The sequence below is a fragment of the Hirundo rustica genome, chromosome 9 (genome assembly GCF_015227805.2).
Source record: "Hirundo rustica isolate bHirRus1 chromosome 9, bHirRus1.pri.v3, whole genome shotgun sequence".
Lineage (NCBI taxonomy): Eukaryota > Metazoa > Chordata > Aves > Passeriformes > Hirundinidae > Hirundo > Hirundo rustica.
In genome coordinates, this window is record NC_053458.1 from 30,472,990 (window position 1) to 30,480,272 (window position 7,283).

Genomic DNA, 7,283 nt, shown 5'->3' on the forward strand with positions numbered 1-7,283 from the left:
CTGGCAGCCAGCCCCACGCTGGGCACCGAACCAGGGGCTGCTGGCTGGGCCTGCCAGCCCACTGCTCTTGGAGGCGCTCTGTGGCGTCCAAGCTGCTTTGAGGCTGGCCCCTCGGAATGGGGGCTTTAGTCTCAAGGCAAAAGACCTCGGACAGGGCACACGGTGCCCAGGCGCCATTCAGCTCTGTCCCGGCCGTATGTGAAGTTCCATCTTCCCCTCGGAGAGCTCAGAGTTCGGATACCTGGCTGCTGCTCCATCCCAAATGCCTTGGGAGCAGGCAGCACCCCTGTCTCCTGTGACAGCCGACAAACCGGGGTGCCGTGCAGCCCTTCTCACCTCCAGCCCCCCGCTGCCATCCCCTTCCTGGCAAGGAACCGCCGGCCCCTCGGAGCAGCTCCTCTACCGCTGCTTTTCCTCGCCAGCGAATCTCGCCCGAAGAAGCTGCTTTGATCAATGCACTTGGATTTCAGCCTTCAGCCTTGATCAAGGCAGGAGGAGGGACGAGGGAGAGCGAGCACTCGCAGGCTCTTTGGGGACGGTCTGGGAAGCAAAGCTGCTTCTCCAAGAAAAGCCTGCTTCAAAGTAAGAGGCGGCGCTGCCAGAATAAGAGTGAACCAGGCGGGCAGAGGAGGAGGAGGAGGAAGGCTGCTGGGTGCCAGAACTCCAGCTGGGATGGGGCAGGTGTGAGTCCAGCAGGGAATGGTGATGACAGCATTGCTGTGAGGCTGGGGCAGCTTCTGGGAGAGGGCAGGAAACCAGGTGCAGTGGAGGGGGGGAATCCTCACATACCCCTGTGCTTAATTCTGTACCAGACCTGCTTTTCTGTACTCATTAGCTTTTTCATCTCTCCAAACTTCCCCAGCCCTGGGGACCTGGCACCGAGAAAGTTTTTAGAGCTGAAAAGGGGCTGCATTCTCTTCTCTGGAGCAGTGGTTTCCTCACAGTCTTTAGCTGGTGGGCATGGTGCTGCAGGTCGGGTGTTACGGACCTAAGGACAGCTCTGGGACAGGAGCAGGGGGACAGAGCACCCCTTCCTTGGCAGCGTGGTCTGGCTGTTTCAGCTGTAAGGGCTTTGAGTGGCATGAAGGGGTGCATAAAGCACTGCTCGAGGTTTGATCAGATCAGAGCTTCTGGTTAATGGTAATTAATGGCCAGGAAGAGACCTCCTGGGGCTTTCTGGCTTTGCTCCCCCCACCAGTGCCAGGGAATTCTGTGTCAGCCACTCTGGAAGGCATGGGCCATTCCTTTGTGGGTTGTATTACCTGGGAGAGGAGCAAGAACCGAGCAGAGATGCAAAACCTGGAGGACCCATGAGCAGGGAAAAGCTCTGGCCACAGACCACCCTCTGATTCCGACCTGCTCCTCTCTCTGCTCCCACTCCTTCTTTGCTGCTGCTGCCTTCCTCAGGTGCTCACACATGCACCTCTCGCTTTTCCTTTCAGCCACAGATGGCAGGCAGGAAAACCAGCCAGGCAGATGTGTTTTTCATAGCTCCCAAACCAGGCATAACTAAACATTTACATTTATTACCAATTAGAGGGGAAACAGACTGTAGTTTTATGTACTGTATGTGCCTGGATGTATTTCAGTTTGTGACCTTACTACACCCCACCCTCAGCAGCTAATTCTCCCTTGGTTCGGGGCAAAACCCTGGAAAGCATCTGGGTCCCATCACCTCGTGATTCGATGACGTGGATTCCACCACTTTGTAAGAAAGCCTGCGCAGGGGTTTGCTCCTGGGTGACGTTGCACATTCCTAGGGATGCCCCAGAGGTATTTCCACGGAGGAGTCCACATCCATTAAACCCATGTATGGATGTGACCACAGAGCAGCTGCCGATGGGTGGCTCAGGAGTGCCCGGAGCCCGCAGGCCCTGAGCCAACCTCACAGCGGTCCTTTAATGATGTGTGAGCCAACAGCAACGCACAAATCAATCCACAGCCAGACGCTGAGCCTTGCTGGGAGCCGGAGGAGGAAGCGGGGGGATGAATGTGCACGGTGGTAGCGATGTCCCAGCCTTCACCAGCAGGGTCACTGAGGGACTGACGTCCCAACAAAGTCCAGAGCCTGGCTGCAGGGGTCCAGCCCCAAGATGGCCATGGTGTCACTGCAGTCTGCTCACAGCTGTGAGGCCAGCACCTGAACCTGGGCTGTTTGAGGTGCACGGGCTCAGGACAGGGTCAGAGCTTGGGCGGGCCCACGGATGTCCAGTCAGGTGGAAAGGAGGACTCGCTGGTTCTGTGGGGATACTGGGTTTGCTGTACTGGGTCAGTCACTCTTGGTTCTGCCTCTGAGCAAAATCTGCAAAGAAAAGCATCTTAATCTCCCTCTTCAGGTCACCATCCTCTTGGCAAGAGAGGAAGGAGAAAGGTGGTAAGGCCAGGGGACGTTGGAAAACAGTGCCCTTTAAACCTGGCTGTCCCACATCTACCCTGGTACTGCGATTGTGCCCCCCAACACAGCTGGGATGTAGGATGGCGCAGGAACTGACCCTGCTCAGCCTTCCCATGCTTCTTCTCTCCTCCCAGCCCCCAGCAGGTCCCACAGCCATCTGCTCATGCAGCAGCATCCCAATTCCTTCCTTGCTCCCATTTTTTTTCCCACAAGGTGCCTGGAACCCTCTGGCAATCATGACCAAAGCTCACCTCTGGCTGTGCCTCCTGGATCCCTGTGCCCACCTCTGCCGTTGCTCAGGCAACAACCTCTGGGATGGATGCAGGGCTGTATTCCCCTCCTCTTTCCAGGGTGCTGCTGCTGGGGAAGCAGCCCAGACACAGAGGGAGAGCCACCGGCGATGCCGTGGGATGCACACAAAGCAGTTGTGTGCATCCCCCTGGGGATGCCTGGGGGAATTATTCCATCACAGGGAGCTTCAGAAATGCAATATTTTATTAGAAGCCCATTAAACTGTTCAAACAGGCGATTAGGAGAGTGGTGATGATGCACATTGAAACAAGGCAGGGGTGGATTTCCCCCTGAGCAGGGAGAGCTGTGGGGTGGATTTCCCCCTGAGCAGGGAGAGCTGTGGGGTGGATTTCCCCCTGAGCAGGGAGAGCTGTGGGGTGGATTTCCCCCTGAGCAGGGAGAGCTGTGGGGTGGATTTCCACCTGAGCAGGGAGAGCTGTGGGGTGGATTTCCCGCTGAGTAGGGAGAGCTGTGGGGTGGATTTCCCCCTGAGCAGGGAGAGCCGTGGCTGGAGGGCCGAGGTCGGCTCTTCAAGACCAAGATAAGGAATGAATGAAGCTGAGGGACTTGAAGGGTGGTGGGATGAAGGGCTGCAGAACTTTGGCAGAGCTATTGGAGAGTGGAAGGCACCAGCCCTGGGGTGGAAATGGTCCACCTCAATCTCAACCCATGGAGGACTGCGTGGACACGCCTAACCCATGGAAGGCAGCATCCTGCCTTCATTTGAGTGGGAAGCACCAGGTACAGGCTGCATCAAGGACGTTACAAACCTTGGCCACCAACCTTTGGGTCCCTCTAGGAAGGAACCAACAGAGGGACAGGACACATGGGCACTTTGTCTAGCAAGGGCAGGAGAGGAGCGAGAGGGGAGGTGCAGGATCTACTGCTCCAAATATAGATTTGTCCCATTATCCTGCTGATCAGGAGACAGTTTAACTGGAGAGTTGGATTTAAGATTTAAAAATAATGCTTTCTTTTTTTTCCTCCTCTTCTATAACTGTGTTGGAGTGTGACAGGGTGGGAGCTCTTGGCAGCTGGGATGCTAAATGTTTTTCCACATGGTCTCTTGATTATTAATGGATTTTAGCACTTGACAAAGGAGAAATTAGGAGATAAAAGCTATTAGGAACTAATTTGGGTAATCACTGACTCTGTTCCCCCAGGAGCCTTTCTGAGAGCATTGCTCCCAACGCCACTGCCAAGTCTCAGGAGGGAAGGAGTCTCTTTTCAGCAGAGTTTTGTGGGCTTTGGAAGAGCCCCCTCATCTATGGCCAATGAGAAGATGACTTGAATGGAGCAGGCCTGATCCAAACAAACACTCTTCTCCCAGCAGCCTCCTGGGATTTATAGGATTTCACATCCCTGGACGCTATTTGGGCCGGTTTATGTGCCACAATTTCTTTATGTTATGTTGCTATTTCTTGTTATGTTGGTGAAACAACTATAGAAACCAGCTTGGGAAAACAAGGCAGGAGATAAATCCTCATGGCATGGGCTCTCCCAGCGATAAAATGAGCTACAGGTGGAGAAACAGACCCTTTATTCCCTTCAATTCCCATCTCCCTGAGTGGACCGACACCACCAGGGGCAAGGAAAGAGTGAGGAACCATTGCAGGGAATCACTTTAAGGGAAAAGCTGGAAGGTGGTAACTGATGTAGCAACCACTGATTTTTGAGGCAGATGGGCTGGGAGTGTTTGTGTATCCCAAGAGGGTCTATGTACAGAGAAGAGGATGCCTGTAGGCTGGGAGAACACTTTTTAAAATAATTTGACTGATCTTTCTCCTTCTTTCTTTCTTTCTTTTCATCCAGTCAGTCTCCACTCCTGGCATATGCAGTAGGAGCAAAAGCTCTGTCTTGCAGATTTTTTGGGGGATTTTATTCCGCCCTAGAGGAAAATCCCTCCAGATTTCATCCCGTCGTCCCACCAAAATTTGACCGTCCCAACGCTTGTTCCAGGAGCGCAGCCCAGAGGTCGTGTGGAAGCAACTGTCCCGGGGACAGCTCTGAGGTCCCAGGGGAGCTCTGTCCCAGGCAGGGGTCAGGGCCCGGTGGATGAGGTAAATGCTCCAGCCGGGCTCCTGGCTGTGGATCCGCTGTGTCCCTGGCTCCACGCTGCTGATTTACACCGCCTGTGGTGACACCCAGGGCAGGGCACCCGTATTTAATGGGTGCGGATTTTGCTGCCGGCAGCAGCAGCTCCCAGCCGTGAGCTCAGGGAGGAGAAAGCAATTTGCCACCATCATCCCCGGTCCTCTGCAAATTTTTCCACTTGCAGAATGGGGTGCAGTGAAGAGGCTTTATTTCATGGTGTCTAAAGAGGTCTCAGCTTCTCCTTAAGAGCTGGGAGCGGCTGAGGGCACGCAAGGAGGCCAAGGGCTGGTGCAGGCAGTGGGGCTGGGGGGGTGAGGCTGTGCTTTTCCATCTTTGCTTAAGGAGGAGTTGGTGGGGAGGGAGGAAGGGAGCTGAGCAACTGGGACCGGGGCTTCCCGAGGTCCCCACCAGCCTGAGTCATCCCAGGTTCTCACTGGGCTCCTGCTGGGGACACAGGAGGGTGGCTGGGACATCTCCTGCATGCCTGGGCTTGCAGAAACCTCCCTCTTGCCTGCCCTGTGCTGATTCTCCTGCCTCCTTCAGAGACTGTGGCAGGAGGCTGAGGAGGAGGAGGAGGGAGGAAGAAACTGAGGTCACCACCATTCCAGGAGGTTGTTAATTTTCCCCTCATTCTCCTTAAGAAGTGGCCATTCACCACAGGCCCTGTAAGTCCTCCCCAGAGAGGAAACACCAGGGAGCATGGCACGGGGCGATGAGAGCCCTCGATGGCTTTGAAAGAGATGGCAGAGAGGAAAAACAGCCCACCACTGGCGAAGGGGGAAATGGACTGAGAGAGAGAGGAGCTGGAAGTGTGCTGAAGCAGCTGATGACAGCCCAAACAGCAGGAGAAGGCTCCTGCCTGCCAATTAACGAGGCTCTGGTGCTAATTTGCCACCTTGACTGCACTTGTGAGCTTGTCAGGGGAAGGGGGAGGAAAAACAAAAAGATGAGGCTAAAAAGAGCCGGTGAGGCTCCGGTTTGCCTCTTGGCTATGCAGATGTCCCTGGGCCTCGGAGAGGCGGGGGCTGCAAGGGGGGCTGGTGGCAAACCCAGCAGTCCAGCAGCCTGGCGTGTGACGAGCATCGATGGTGACCAGCTTCCACGGGCTTGTGCTGGCAGAGCAGCTCTGGGACACGGCGCTGCCCGACCTAGGGAAGACGGTTTCCCGGGGATCACATCCCACCCTCTGCTGGGTCAGCTGGGGGAGTGAGAGGTGATCCCCAGCTCTGCTACCCGTGGTGAAACTGAGTTACAAAGGAGCCAGAGCAGCCCTGTGCTGGGCCAGAGAGGGCCACGGGCAGCTCGGCATCCCCTGCCTGCCCCAGGAACGCTGTCAAACACGGAGCAGACCTGCTGGCAGCTGCCTGGTGGTTCTGCGTGGCTAACGGAGCCAGAGGAGCCCCGGGCAAAATACTCAGCGTGGAGCCTCCTGCCAAGCCAAGCGTCTGGTTCCCACTTCCTGCCCATCCTGCAGCCCAAACCCAGAGACCATGGGGACGGATTAAATGCAACATCTGCACCAGCCTGTTGTTTGCATGCAAAGCAAAAGAGCTCCTGCCAGGGAAGCGTGTTACCTGGAACCCTCCCAGCCCTCCCTCTTCCTCTGGGATGTTTTAATTCCTATGCATCCACGTTCTTCTCACAGACCGTGTTAGCTGGGAGCCACGAGGGGTAAACTGAGGCAGGCTGGAGCAAGAATGCAGACTGAGCCTCACAGCCTCTCTGCATGCTGGGTCCTCATGGAAAAACTGTCCTTGGTGTTTGGGCCTGATGTGGAGATGCCCTTGGGCCGGGAGGCTGAAGGCAGCACCTCATGGCACACAGGGCCGGAGGCTCAGCCAGTGCTGCGGAAAAAGGGTGAAGACAGGAGGGGAAAGGGTGTAGGTGACAGAGGTGGAGCTGTGGGCTCTTTGCTCAGGTGCAGCCCATCACTGGCTGTCCCAGGGTGGGAGATGGAGTCAGGAACAGCCCCAGCCTGGGGGCCGTGAGCTCTCTCTGCCCTGGGAGAGCTGTGCAGATAACCCCATCCTGCTGCCTGGGCCGGGGTGAAACATCCTGGCCTTTCCCTGGCCTCCTTTTCCCGGGCAGAGCTGCTAAACAAACGTGTCTGGAGGGAGCCAGAGTGTCTGCAGTCAAGTGAGTGAGGAGCTCAGCTTGTTATTTAAAGGCTATTTTCTAGCTTTTATACTGCAGAGGATCTCATATAAACACATAGCCTAGAAAAGAACAACCCCAAACACACCGGTTGTTAAAACCTGATGGGTTTGATGCTGCATTCCTGCTTCAGGAATTTCCAGGTTCAGGCTATTTCCATCCCGAGGGCAGATCCTGCTGGTGCTGTGCAGCAGCAGCTCTGCAGCCAGCCCCGCTGCCATCAGCACTGCTCTGTGCAGGGGAGAGCTCTGCAAGGCAATCAAATGCTGACCTCCAGTTATTAACCTCGTCCTTTTAATCACCTCCACTGAGCGCCTTAATTGCTGAGCAGGGATGGGAGGGCCTGGCT